General features: G+C 47.1%; 1 protein-coding gene across 7 annotated transcripts in view; it reads right to left on the bottom strand.

Moving 5' to 3' along the window:
- LOC140404474 (casein kinase I-like) overlaps positions 1–13,666 on the bottom strand; it is a 291,996-nt gene that overhangs the window by 253,767 nt on the left and 24,563 nt on the right. For 6 of the 7 annotated variants that reach the window (XM_072493065.1, XM_072493073.1, XM_072493069.1 and 3 more), the window contains exon 2: positions 12,285–12,397. The exons of the other annotated variant lie outside the window; for it this stretch is intronic. The gene's annotated coding sequence lies outside the window, so the exon portion shown is untranslated. The remainder of the gene's footprint in view (positions 1–12,284; positions 12,398–13,666) is intronic. 7 annotated transcript variants of the gene reach the window in all.

Genomic DNA, 13,666 nt, shown 5'->3' with positions numbered 1-13,666 from the left:
TCGGCCCTCGATGTTGTGCTGAGCTTTGTCCGAAACCAAGATCAAGCTATCCCACTCCGTGTCATTCTGGTGTGCTCCATGTGCCTATCTAATAACCACTTCCGAATCATGCTGAGCATATCACACAGATATCAGGTGGACACAGCGGCCAGCTTAGTACTTTGGGGGGAGGCCAACCAGTAAGTCTGCCATTAGCCAATGAATTTTCTACTGGCGACAGGTCAGCTATTTTAACAACATCCGAATGAGCGGCAGCATCAGTAACGTTCTTGGCCGTGATCCAAAAGTTAGCAAGCAGCTTCGCAATTAATTCCTGATCCCCACATGGCCTCCCAGCCTGGTATGGGGAGAGGCTGTGTGGGCCATCTCACGGAAAAGACTGCAACTTAACTCAAATACTATAAATGCGACTTAAAACAGCTCTCAGGCAGAGCATCGGCAAAATTGCGATTTCATGGATTATATCGATAAACCGGAAAATTGCTGCATACTAAAATTCAGAGGCATTATAAAGGAGGGGTTTGAGGGGAGGACGCGTGCTCAAGCACAAGGGGGCAGGGCTTGAAGCAGATGGTTGGGTACGCAGAACCCAGACTTGGTCGTCGGCGAAATGTCGCTTCCCTCACAAGCTGGCAAGCTTCACGACCATCACAGCTAGGTAGGCGACAGAAGGAACACTGCGGAAACCCTGCACACTACCTGCCAATCAACAATAGGAGTTGCGACCTTGGGAAAAAGACACAAGTCAGAGACAACCCACACAGAAATGAAACGACGATGGCATCAACCAGCCATGGAGTACAAAGGAAAAATATAGAGAAATGATCCAAGCGATCAAAAAAAAAAAAGGCCTATTGTGCTTCATGTTAACACGATCCAGAAACAGCCGAATGCTCTAACCATCGCGTAGTAAGTTCATAAGAAATCATAGCCAAATTAGGCCATTTGACCCATTGAGTCTGCTCCGCCATTCGGTCATGGCTGATCTCATCCGGACCTCAACTCCACCGTCCTGCCCGTTCTCCATAACTCTTCACCCCATTACCAATTAAAAATCTGTCTAACAGCCTCCTTAAATTTCCTCACTGTCCCAGCATCCGCCGCACTGTGGGGTAACAAATTCCGTTTGTAACAAGACTCAAAATGGCTTTCCAACATGTTGAGGGCAAAGTCCATATTGTCTGGTTTTGACAGCCAGGATCAAAGGTTCAGTCCAATACTGACTGACTCACGGAACATGAATGGCCTTCAACTTTTGACCTATTATTTTTTTTAATGGGACAACGGAATGCATCGACAGTAGTCTGGTATTGACATATCGCCAGATCATTAAAGCATTCGGGTGCGGAAAAATAAATGTATTGCTATTCACGAGGCATCACAAAACAACTTTTGATTATAGAGGCCATTCTCTGTGCAGCTTTGCCCATCCTTCCAGAATGGCACTGGAGTTCTCCCCCGCTAATTCGGATAGGATTCTGACATTTTTGAGTCCACCACTCTTATCTGAAGCTGCACTCCATCGCTCCCAGTAATCTGCAGCACCAGCCCAGGATTCGCTGCGGTAACATAACGAGTTATTCTGAAACGATTTGAGTTAAATATTCATTGCACCAAATTGCATAGCTAAACACAACACGGAAGAGCAGCCAACCAGCATTGTGCTCGCTGGTTAAAATGAGGCAATTATTCTATTTCACCAGCTAACAAAATCAGAACTAAAATTTCTTCGGAGATATAATCTGTCAACTTTGAGACAAGGGAAGGTTACACTAAAACTGACAGTAACATTACACCTTGGACCGATTCATCCCGCAACATGAGTGCTACGCAAGGGTGATATTAGGAAATTGGGTCCAGAAATGAGACCCTAATGTAGCAGGCAATTTAGGGGTTAAACAGTCTGAGAGGGAAAAAGACCTACGAGCACAGAGTCAGAGGGAAATGCCCATTCCTGGCCGGGTTACATTGTCCCAGTCAGACTTCAACTCATTAGTGGGAATACACATGATGCCCCAGATCCATTGTTCTTCGGGAAACCCCTGTCTGACCAGCTATTAGCCCATTACAGAGTCTGATGGCCTCTTTGCCCGTCAATGGGAGGTTAGTTGCGTATCAATAGCATGGCTCTGTTCTTTTGTATAAACGGGAGTGGGCAATAAAGAAAGCAAGATAATGCTGATGGGTTCAAGACCGGACACCCCAGAGTTAGTGAGACAGCGAGTGAGAGGGAATGCTGTTTTGAACAGTTACAGTTACAGGCTTTGGAAATCAACCAATGCAGTCATGAAAGTTGCTTTGGAAAAAGGGTTCAGAATGAATGTCCCCGCCAGAAGAAAAATTGCTTCGTAAATGCAAGTATTGCCTTTGTCTGCCTGTGAAAGTGGCATGAGAGTTGCATGTTCTGTTAGTGATGTCTAATCGGAACTAGTGTGTTAAGGTTAAGAAACTGCATGTAATCTGCTATTGTTAGGGTTGAAGTTTAAAAGGTTAAATATTTTCTTTTCTTTCAATAAAGTTTGTTTATAAAATAACTTAAGCTCTCTTTTCTCATTATCACTCCTGGAATGAATTGATCTTTCCGCAATGCATTAAACTTAAAAACGTTATGGCTCTAGTTCAGCCTCCTAGCCACCGTTGAGAGCTGACCAGTCATCCATAAAAAAAAGAGAGTAATAACATTTTAAAATAAATTCTAGTTGGAACAAAACTAAAAAAGGTATGATGGAACCAAATGCCACTTTTCAGTGCAGAAGGAGGCCTTTCGGCCCATTGTGTCTGCACCCACTCTCAGGAAGACCACCCTCCCCAAGTTCACTCCTCTGCAACCCCACCTAAGCGTTGGACATGAACGGACAATTTAGCAAGTCCAATCCACCTAACTTGCACATCTTTGGACTGTGGAAGGAAACCAGAGCACCCGGAGGAAACCCTCGACACGGGGAGAATATGGTAGCTCTAGGGAGCCGGTTTAGCTCAGTTGGCTGGGTGGCTAGTTTGATGCAGAACAGGGCCAGCAGCGTGGATTAAATTCCGTACCAGCTGAGGTGATTCATGAAGGGCCCACCTACTCAACCTTGCCCCCTCGCCCTGGGTGGGGTGACCCTCAGGTTAAATCGCCACCAGTCAGCTCTCCCCCTCAAAGGGGAAAGCAGCCTATGGTCATCTGGGACTAAGGCGATTTTTAAAATGCCAACCCCACACAGACTGTCACCAGAGGTCGGAATTGGACCCGGGTCCCTGGCGCTGTGAGGCAGCAATGCTAACCACTGTGCCATCCCACATACTAGAATTATATTATAATATTAATAATATGAAAAATTTAGACTATAATTTGGAGGAATTTAGAGTGCGAGTAAAATTTGAGAACAGCATCATAAAATCCAATTGGACATAAGGGGGCCATTCAACCCATCATCCCGATGTCAGCTCCTTGAAAGTGCTACCCAATTGGTCCAGCTCTTTCCTCAATAGCTCTGTATTTCTTTTTCCAGCAGATAGCCAATTTTGCTTTCGGAAGTTTCTATTAAATCTGCTTGCACCAATAAGGCAGCGCATTCCAAATCACAACACACAGAGAAGCAATTCTCATCTCCCTAATGTGGTCTTCTGCCAATTGTTACAAATCTTGGACATTTGTTAAAATCTCCCCTTAGCCTTCCATGTCCAAAGGAGATCAAGCTCAGCTTCTGTCGTCTCACCACGAAAGGCCTCACTGTAGGGAAGATGTGACGGGCAGCACGGTGGTGCAGTGGGTTAGCACTGCAGCCTCATGGCGCCGAGGTCCCAGGTTCGATCCCGCCTCTGGGTCACTGTCCGTGTGGAGTTTGCACATTCTCCCCGTGTTTGCGTGGGTTCCGCCCCCACAACCCAAAGATGTGCAGGGTAGGTGGATTGGCCACGCTAAATTGCCCCTTAATTGGAATAAATGAATTGGGTACTCTAAATTTATATTAAAAAAAGGAAAGATGTGATTGCACGCGAGAGGGTGCAGCAGAGATTCACCAGGATGTTGCCTGGGCTAGTGCGTTTCAGCCACCAAGAGAGTCTGGATTGGCTGGGGTTGTTTTCCTTGGAGCCGAGGGATGTGCAGGAAATCATGAGAGGCATAGAAAAGGTGGGTAGGAAGGAACGTTTCCCCTTAGCGGAGGGGGTCAATGACCAGGGGACATTAAGTTAAGGTGAGGAGCAGGAAGTTTAGAGGCGATGTAATGAAAAATGATTTCGCCCAGAATGTGGTGGGAATTTGGAACTCACTGCCTGAAAGGTGGTAGAGGCAGGAACCCTCACAAAATTTTATTTAAAAGAGCACTTAAAATACCGTAGCATACAAGGCCAAGGGCCAAGTGCTGGAAAATGGGATTCAGAGTAGATAGGTGCTTGATGGCTGGCACAGAATGGGTGCTTGATGGCTGGCACAGAATGGGCCAAAGGAAAACTCTTAGGACTGTGAAATCTCTCATTCCTGGTACCATCCCAGCAAATCTCATCTGCTAATATATTAACATCCTTCCTGAACTGTGGTGCCGAGAATGAGGCATTTTACTTCAGTTGAGGTCTAACCTCAGATTTATAAACATCGGTCAGATTTTCCTTGCTTTTATACTCCATTTTAAAAACTTTAAAACAGGCGTACTAACTTGTCCTGCCACCTTTAAAGATTTAGTAAATGAACCCCCAATCCTCATCTTACATTAGTGAAGAGACAATTTTGACTGACTGAAGACCAACTAAAAACAAGACTATACCTCCATCTCCACGACGAGACAAACTAAATTAAATTTCTCAACATAAAAATATTGGATCTGTTTTTTTTAATAAATTTAGAATACCCGATTCTTTTTTTTGAATTAAGGGGCAGTTTCGCCTGGCCAATCCACCTACCCTGCACATCAGATTTTCACAGGAACTTCATTGCAGTGTGAACGTAAGCCGACTTGTGACACTAATAAAAGATTATTATTTTGGATTGTGGGGGCAAGACCCACGCAGACACGGGGAGAATGTGCAAACTCCATACGGACAGCGACCTGGGGCCGGGATCGAACCCGGGCCCTCGGCGCCATGAGGCAGCAGTGCTAACCACTGCACCACCGTGCTTCCCAAAAGTACTGGATCTAACACATCAATCAAACGTCACAATAAATCCTGAACTTTGATCCAGACAAAACTTAATTTTTAAAGAGCCAATTTTTAAAACACTTGACCAATTAAGATAGACCCAAATGATGCCAATCTCAGTTACGCAGCAGCGTTCTAATCTTTGCCAACAGATGAAGGAGCCAAGGCCAGAAAGATGTCCGAAACATGGCAGTACAAGGCCAACACTTTAAACCCCAAGTTCTGAATTCCTATCTTATCATCGCTTGCCGACATTTCTTGTTGATTTAGATTTCTGATCGCATCATTTAGGGGTGTGAAGGAGTTGGTGACTTTCTGGGATACAGTTACACAGAAATTCCTCCACCATCACCGCACAGCCCCAACCCTCCCTACCTCGACATCCCACCACTCAAGTCCCCATTCCTCAGGCAAGCGCCTAGCCAGTGAATGTTGTCAGGCTGTTGCCGGGTCTCAGGCAAAATCAGAGAAGAACTCCAGCACAGATCAGGTTCCGGGAACGTGTGTCACTCTCGACATTTTTCCTGGTCTTCGTCAGGTCAATCCATGTTGGAGTTTCCCTTGAATATGTTGAGCACTCCCCATACCTTGTCAGCCACCTCTCTCAATCGGCCACCATCAGCGATGAGATCCAACGGCGGATCAGCCCCACCAGCTCAGCCTTCTACAAACCACAGCAGCGAGTGTTTGGCAATAAGGACCTCCGCAAGTCAACAAAAGCCCTATCACCATTTTCCAGTAACGCAGTGATACTTGGACTGCGTGTCAGTCGCACATAAGAACGAGCGAGAAATTCCATTGGCAATGCCTTCACCACATCCTCAGGATCTGTTAGGATGAACATTGGGCAAACTCTAGTGTCCTTCTTGAAGCCAGCTCCACAAATATCCAGTCAAAACTCCTGCAAAATCAACTTCACACACCGGATGACCAAAAACTGTCTCCCCCTGCTAGGTCCAGTCCTCGCATCTCCCAGATGGCCAACGTTCTTGGGGAGGACAAAGAAAATGCTTCAAAGAGACTCTGAAGCTCTCCTTGAAGCAAGAGGCGTTTATATCAATGACTGGGAGGGGCTTGTTACCAATCGTTCAGAATAGCGACACATTAGCACAGTGGTTAGCACTGTTGCTTCACAGCTCCAGGGTCCCAGATTCTATTCCTGGTTTGGGTCACTTGTTTGTGCGGAGTCTGCACGTTCTCCCCGTGTCTGCGTGGGTTTCCTCCGGGTGCTCCGGTTTCCTCCCACAAGTCCCAAAAGACGTGCTGTTTGGTAATTTGGACATTCTGAATTCTCAGTGTACCCAAACAGGCGGCGGAATGTGGCGACGAGGGGATTTTCACAGTAACTTCATGGCAGTGTTAATGTAAGCCTAGTTGTGACAATAAAGCTTATTATTATTATGGAGACAACTTGTCCATCACGCTTGCAGAGTCACAGCGTCGTAATGATGAGATGAGCAACAGCAGAGAAGGAAAGAAAAGAAAGCAGCTCCTTCACTCTGGGTCCCACTGCCTCGCGGGACACCCTGTTCAATTGTGTACAGATTCTCCCGGCCTGTTCAACAACAAGACAATCCAAGGCACAAACCTATGGTCCCGAGTCGACATCATCTTTCAAATAGAGGGGCAGTCGACGACGGGAGCAACGCAGGAGACCATTCAGCCTATCACATCCGTGCCGGCTCTCTGCGAGAGCAACTAAGCTGGCTCCACTCCCCCACCTTTAACCTGCAACCCGGCAAATTTATTTGCTGTTCAGAAAATTATCCTATTCGCTTTTGAAGGCCGTGTTGAATCTGCGCCCATCACTCTCAGGCAGAGCCCTCCAGATCCTAACCACTCGCCGCGTCAAAAAGGTTGTTCTTCGTGTCGCTTTTGGTTCTTATGCCTTAAATCAGTGTCCTCTGCTTCTCGATCCTTCCAGCAATGGGAACAGTTTCCCCCACCTCTCCTCTGTCCAGACCCTCATGATTTTGAACCTCTCTATCAAATCTCCACTCAATCTTCTCGAAGGAGCGCGCTCGCAGCCTCCAATGCCTTAGGCGTGTGCAACTCACCGGGTAGAACGCCGCGCAGCATTTACACCTTAAAAGCAAGCGACAAACCATTAGCAGAAATCACCAAGAATGCTGTCCATCATTCTGGAGTGTGAACGGAGAATGGGCCACCCTCCCAAACATCTTTCAAATCATTTGCGGGCAGCACAAGTGGCCAGCACTGTGGCTTCATAGCGCCAGGGTCCCAGGTTCGATTCCCCACCGGGACACTGTCTGTGCGGAGTCTGCACGTTCTCCCCGTGTCTGCGTGGGTTTCCTCCCGGTGCTCCGGTTTCCTCCCACAGTCCAAAGACGTGCAGGTTAAGTGGATTGGCCATGCTAAATTGCCCCCTTAGTGTCCAAAAAGGTTAGGAGGGGTTATTGGGTTGCGGGGATAGGGTGGAAGTGAGGGCTAAAGTGGGTCGGTGCAGACTCGATGGGCCGAATGGCCTCTTTCTGCACTGTATGTTCTATGTTCTGCTGAGTCCAACAACGACCGAACCCATCTACACCAATTAGTAGAATCAACACCTTAAATTGAACCACATCTTGATGTAATGACTCATTTCAGGCATACATCATGCTGAATGATAAAAATTTGACACTTTGAAATTAAGCTGGCAAAATATCCAATCCGAAATAGCTTGCAAAGCAAACACCTGCGTTCTTAAGGATGTGAGCAAAGCTGGCGCAGTGCATTAATTGCCCATCTCCGAGAAGCAACCAACCAGGGCAGCATGGTAGCACAGTGGTTAGTACTGTGGCTTCACAGCTCCAGGGTACCAGGTTTGATTCCCGGCTTGGGTCACTGTCTGTGCAGAGTCTGCACGTTCTCCCCGTGTGCGTGGGTTTCCTCCGGGTGCTCCGGTTTCCTCCCACAAGTCCCGAAAGACGTGCTGTTAAGTGAATTGGACATTCTGAATTCTCCCTCGGTGTACCCGAACAGGCGCCGTAATGCGGTGACGAGGGGATTTTCACAGTAACTTCATTGCAGTATTAATGTAGGCCTACTTGTGACAATAAAGATTATTACTATAAAAGTCTCCGGCTAGGCCACTTCAGGGGATATTAAGAGTTGAGCGACTAGTGGAGAATTGGAGCCAAGCGACAGATGGATAGCAACGGCTATCTTTCATTTAAATAGTACCTTTCACAATCTCAGGACTGCCCAGAGCACTTTGCAGCCAGTGAAATACTTTGTTGTTTACCGTTATAAATGCTGGAGGTGTGGGTGGCACGGTCCCAGGTTCGCTCCTGGCCCTGGGTCACTGTCCGTGTGGAGTTTGCACATTTTTCCCCGTGTCTGCATGGGTCCCACCCCCACAACCCAAAGATGTGCAGGGTAGGTGGATTGACCACGCTAAATTGCCCCTTAATCAGAAAAAAAGTGATTGGACACTATATTCATTTAGCTCCTCTCCTATCTCCTCGCACAACTTCCCACTACTGTCCTTGACTGGCCCTACTCTTACCCTAGTCATTCTTTTATTCATGACATATCTATAGAAAGCTTTAGGGTTATCCTTGATCCTACCTGCCAAAGACTTCTCATGTCCCCTCCTGGCTCTTCTTAGCTCTCTCTTTAGGTCCTTCCTAGCTAACTTGTAACTCTCGAGCGCCCTAAGTGAACCTTCATGTCTCATCTTTACATAAGCCTCCTTCTTCCTCTTGACAAGTGTTTCGACTGCCTTAGTAAACCACGGTTCCCTGTCCTGGTTCATTACCCAGTACCAAATCCAATATGGCCTCGCCTCTCGTTGGCCTATCTACATTGTGTCAGGAAACCCTCCTGTACACATTGGACAAAAACGGACCCATCTAAAGTACTCGAACAATAGCGTTTCCAGTCAATATTTGGAAAGTTAAAAGTCCCCCATAACAACTACCCTGTTACTTTCGCTCCTATCCAGAATCATCTTTGCAATCTTTTCCTCTACATCTCTGGAACTTTCCGGAGGCCAATAGAAAACCCCTAACAGGGTGACCTCTCCTTTCCTGTTTCTAACCTCAGCCCATACTACCTCAGTAGACGAGTCCTCATAAAACGTCCTTTCTGCCACCGTAATACTGTCCTTGACTAATAATGCCACGCCGTCCCCTCTTTTACCACCTTCCCTGAGCTTACTGAAATATCTAAACCCTGGCACCTGCAACAACCACTCCTGTCCCTTCTCTATCCATGTCTCCGAAATGGTCACAACATCGAAGTCCCAGGTACCAACCCATGCCGCAAGTTCACCCACCTTATTCCGGATGCTCCTGGCATTGAAGAAGACACACTTTAAATCACCTTCCTGTCTGTCGGTACACTCCTGCAACTTTGAAACCTTACTCATGACCTCACTACTCTCAACCTCCTGTATACTGGAGCTACAATTAAGGTTCCCAATCCCAATCGAAAAATTTTCAATAAAATATATATTTTTTAAAAAAGGTTCCCAATCCCCTGAACTAGTTTAAACCCTCCCGAAGGGCATTAGCAAATTTCCCCCCCAGGATATTGGTACCCCTCTGGTCCAGGTGTAGACCATCCCGTTTGTAGAGGTCCCACCTACCCCAGAATGAGCCCCAATTATCCGGGAATCTGAAACCGTCCCTCCTGCACCATCCCTGTAGCCACGTGTTCAACTGCTCTCTCTCCCTATTCCTCATCTCGCTAGCACGTGGTAAGTGTAACAACCCAGAGATAATAACTCTGTTTGTCCTAGATCTAAGTTTCCACCCTAGCTCCCTAAATTCCTGCCTTACATCCCTATCCCCTTTCCTACCTATGTCGTTGGTATCTATGTGGACCACGACTTGGGGCTGCTCCCCCTCCCCCTTAAGGATCCCTAAAACACAATCCGAGAGAACGCAGGTGTTTGCTTTTCAAGCTATTTCGGCTTGGATATTTTGCCAGCTTAATTTCTAAGTGCCCAATCACTTTTTTTCTAATTAAGGGGCAATTTAGCGTGGCCAATCCACCTACCCTGCACATCTTTGGGTTGTGGGGGTGAGACCCACGCAGACACGGGAAGAATGTGCAAACTCCACACGGACAGTGACCCAGGGTCAGGATCGAACCTGGGACCTCGGCGCCATGAGGCAGCCGTGCTAACTACCGCGCCACCGACTCCTCCAGCATTTATAACGGTATTTTCGTTATTATTCACACAGGAAACAGACAATGTTGTCGAGGAGAATACTGAGATACTGGCTACTAGACTAGAAGGGCTTGAGGTTCATAAGGAGGAGGTGTTAGCAATTCTGGAAAGTGTGAAAATAGATAAGTCCCCTGGGCCGGATGGGATTTATCCTAGGATTCTCTGGGAAGCTAGGGAGATTTCTGAGCCTTTGGCTTTGATCTTTAAGTCATCTTTGTCTACAGGAGTAGTGCCAGAAGACTGGAGGATAGCAAATGTTGCCCCCTTGTTCAAGAAGGGGAGTAGAGACAACCCCGGCCAGTGAGCCTTACTTCTGTTGTGGGCAAAGTCTTGGAAAGGTTTATAAGAGATAGGATGTATAATCATCTGGAAATGAATAATTTGATTAGACATAGTCAACACGGTTTTGTGAAGGGTAGGTCATGCCTCACAAACCTTATTGAGTTCTTTGAGAAGGTGACCAAGCAGGTGGATGAGGGTAAAGCAGCTGATGTGGTATATATGGATTTCAGTAAAGCGTTTGATAAGGTTCCCCACGGTAGGCTAATGCAGAAAATAGGGAGGCATGGGATTCAGGGAGATTTAGCAGTTTGGATCAGAAATTGGCTAGCTGGAAGACGACAAAGGGTGGTGGTTGATGGGAAATGTTCAGACTGGAGTCCAGTTACTAATGGTGTACCACAAGGATCTGTTTTGGGGCCACTGCTGTTTGTCATTTTTATAAATGACCTGGAGGAGGGCGTAGAAGGATGGGTGAGTAAATTTGCAGATGACACAAGTCGGTGGAGTTGTGGACAGTGCAGAAGGATGTTACAAGTTACAGAGGGACATAGATAAGCTGCAGAGCTGGGCTGAGAGGTGGCAAATGGGGTTTAATGCAGAAAAGTGTGAGGTGAGTCATTTTAGAAGGAATAACAGGAAGACAGAGTACTGGACTAATGGTAAGATAGTGTGGATGAGCAGAGAGATCTTGGGTGTCCATGTACATAGATTCCTGAAAGTTGCCACCCAGGTTGAGAGGGTTGTTAAGAAGGCGTACGGTGTGTTAGCTTTTATTGGTAGAGGCATTGAGTTTCGGAGCCATGAGGTCATGTTGCAGCTGTATAAAACTCTGGTGCGGCCGCATTTGGAGTATTGCATGCAATTCTGGTCGCCGCATTATAGGAAGGATGTGGAAGCATTGGAAAACAGATTTACCAGAATGTTGCCCGGTATGGAGGGAAGATCTTATGAGGAAAGCCTGAGGGACTTGAGGCTGTTTTTGTTAGAGAGAAGAAGGTTAAGAGGTGACTTAATTGAGGTATACAAGATGATCAGAGGATTGGATAGGGTGGACAGTGAGAGCCTTTTTCCTCGGATGGTGATGTCTAGCACGAGGGGACATAGCTTTAAATTGAGGGGAGATAGATATAGGACAGATGTCAGAGGTAGGTTCTTTACTCAGAGAGTAGTAAGGGCGTGGAATGCTCTGCCTGCAACAGTAGTGGACTCGCCAACACGAAGGGCATTCAAATGGTCATTGGATAGACGTATGGACGATAAGGGAATAGTGCTTTAGAGTGGTTTCACAGGTCGGCGCAACATCGAGGGCCGAAGGACCTGTACTGCGCTGTAATGTTCTATGTTCTATATAAATAAATGCTGGAGGTGTGACCGCCAATTTGTGCTTCACAAGTCTGACAAGCGGTAACATTATAGGGATATTAGCTGAGGAATAGTGACCCCTGTTATGACAGTTCAGCGACTTTGATGTTGTGATGCCAGCTCTCAAAGATTCATTGGATTGACTATCTCTCAGTTCGCCAGAGTGGGATTTGAACTTTTAACAACTGCAATTGCTAGTTCAGAATCCCGCTGTACCATTTAAGCTCATGTTGAATTAAAAATAGTCAAACAAAATTGCAAGCTCCAAAGTCATAAAGCAGTGAGCAAAACAGCACCAAAATTATGGAAACTAGCAAAGAAGTCCGAGATTTGCAGTTACCTGGGGTTGCTCGTGTTAGAGGTGGAAGAGAGACCGCTCGGAGCGACACTCAGCCATATGGTTTGAGGTCATCATTCGCAGGCCGGACGAAATCGTCTAACCTCCAGAGTTTACTGAAATCAGAAAAATGGAAGAGATATTTTGCTGGGAGGGACCGGACATTTCTTGGAGCCCTTCAGAGGTTCCGCACGCGCAAATGGAGTGTAGTATTCGGCACCCACAGCTGGCTAAGTCATGGGCCGCATAACTCCCCTCTCGCCAGCTCAGTTGACGGCTCCTCCACCACTGCCACAGTCACGCCTTCAGAAATCATAGAATTTACAGTGCAGGAGGCCATTCGGCCCATCGAGTCTGCACTGGCTCTTGGAAAGAGCACCCTACCCAAGCCCACACCGCCACCCCATCCCCATAACCCAGTAACCCCACCTAACACTAAGGGCAATTTGGACACTAAGGGCAATTTAGCATGGCCAATCCACCTAACCTGCACATCTTTGGACTGTGGGAGGAAACCGAAGCACCCAGAGGAAACCCACGCAGACACGGGGAGAACGTGCAGACTCCGCACAGACAGTGACCCAAGCCAGGAATCGAACCTGGGACCCTGGAGCTGTGAAGCATTTGTGCTATCCACTATGCTACCATGCTGCCCTCGTTCCAATGCTGCAGGAGAGATTTCGATCTGATCTTTAAGTGCCTGCCGCTGGGTCATTTGTGAGGAAAGACTTTATTTTGTTCTACTGGCTCATGGGATGTGGCAAGGCCAGCATTTGTTCCCCCAACACCCCCAATCGATGGACCATTTCAAGGAGAAGTTCAGACTCAACCATGTTGCTGTGGGTCTGGAGTCACATATAGGCCAGACTGGGTTAAGGACGGCAGGTTTCCTTCCCGAAAGGACGTTTAGTGAACCAGATGGATTTTTACAACAATCAGTAATAGTTGTCATGGTCCCCATTACGGAGAACAGCTTTATGCAGTCCTGCAGTCAACATATCAATGAAACAGTCTGGGGAACCTACAGACTGGTAAGTAGGAACTGCGAGTGCCTATTCTACTGTTTGATAGCATTGCAAGAATACAGGTAAAGACTGTTGTTGCAGAGTCAGCAGAACCAGAAGGCCCTCAGTGTTATTAATATTCTCAACATGGAAGTAGTAAGGGGAGTGATCGAAGGGCAAGTCACGGCAGGACAGCTTGGTCATGTGGAATGCTCCTCCTGTGCTATGTGGGAGACCAGAGACACCTCGAGTGCCCAGGATGAACATGTGTGCAGCTGCAGCTACTGAAAATCCATGTATCGGGGCTCAAGTGGAGGCTGGAGTCACTCTGGAGCATCCGTGAGGCTGAGACTTTTGTGGATAGAACATTTAAAAAGGTGG

Source organism: Scyliorhinus torazame, chromosome 30 (genome assembly GCF_047496885.1).
Source record: "Scyliorhinus torazame isolate Kashiwa2021f chromosome 30, sScyTor2.1, whole genome shotgun sequence".
Lineage (NCBI taxonomy): Eukaryota > Metazoa > Chordata > Chondrichthyes > Carcharhiniformes > Scyliorhinidae > Scyliorhinus > Scyliorhinus torazame.
The sequence above is the reverse complement of the archived record's forward strand: the minus strand, read 5'-3'. Positions and strand labels throughout refer to the sequence as shown.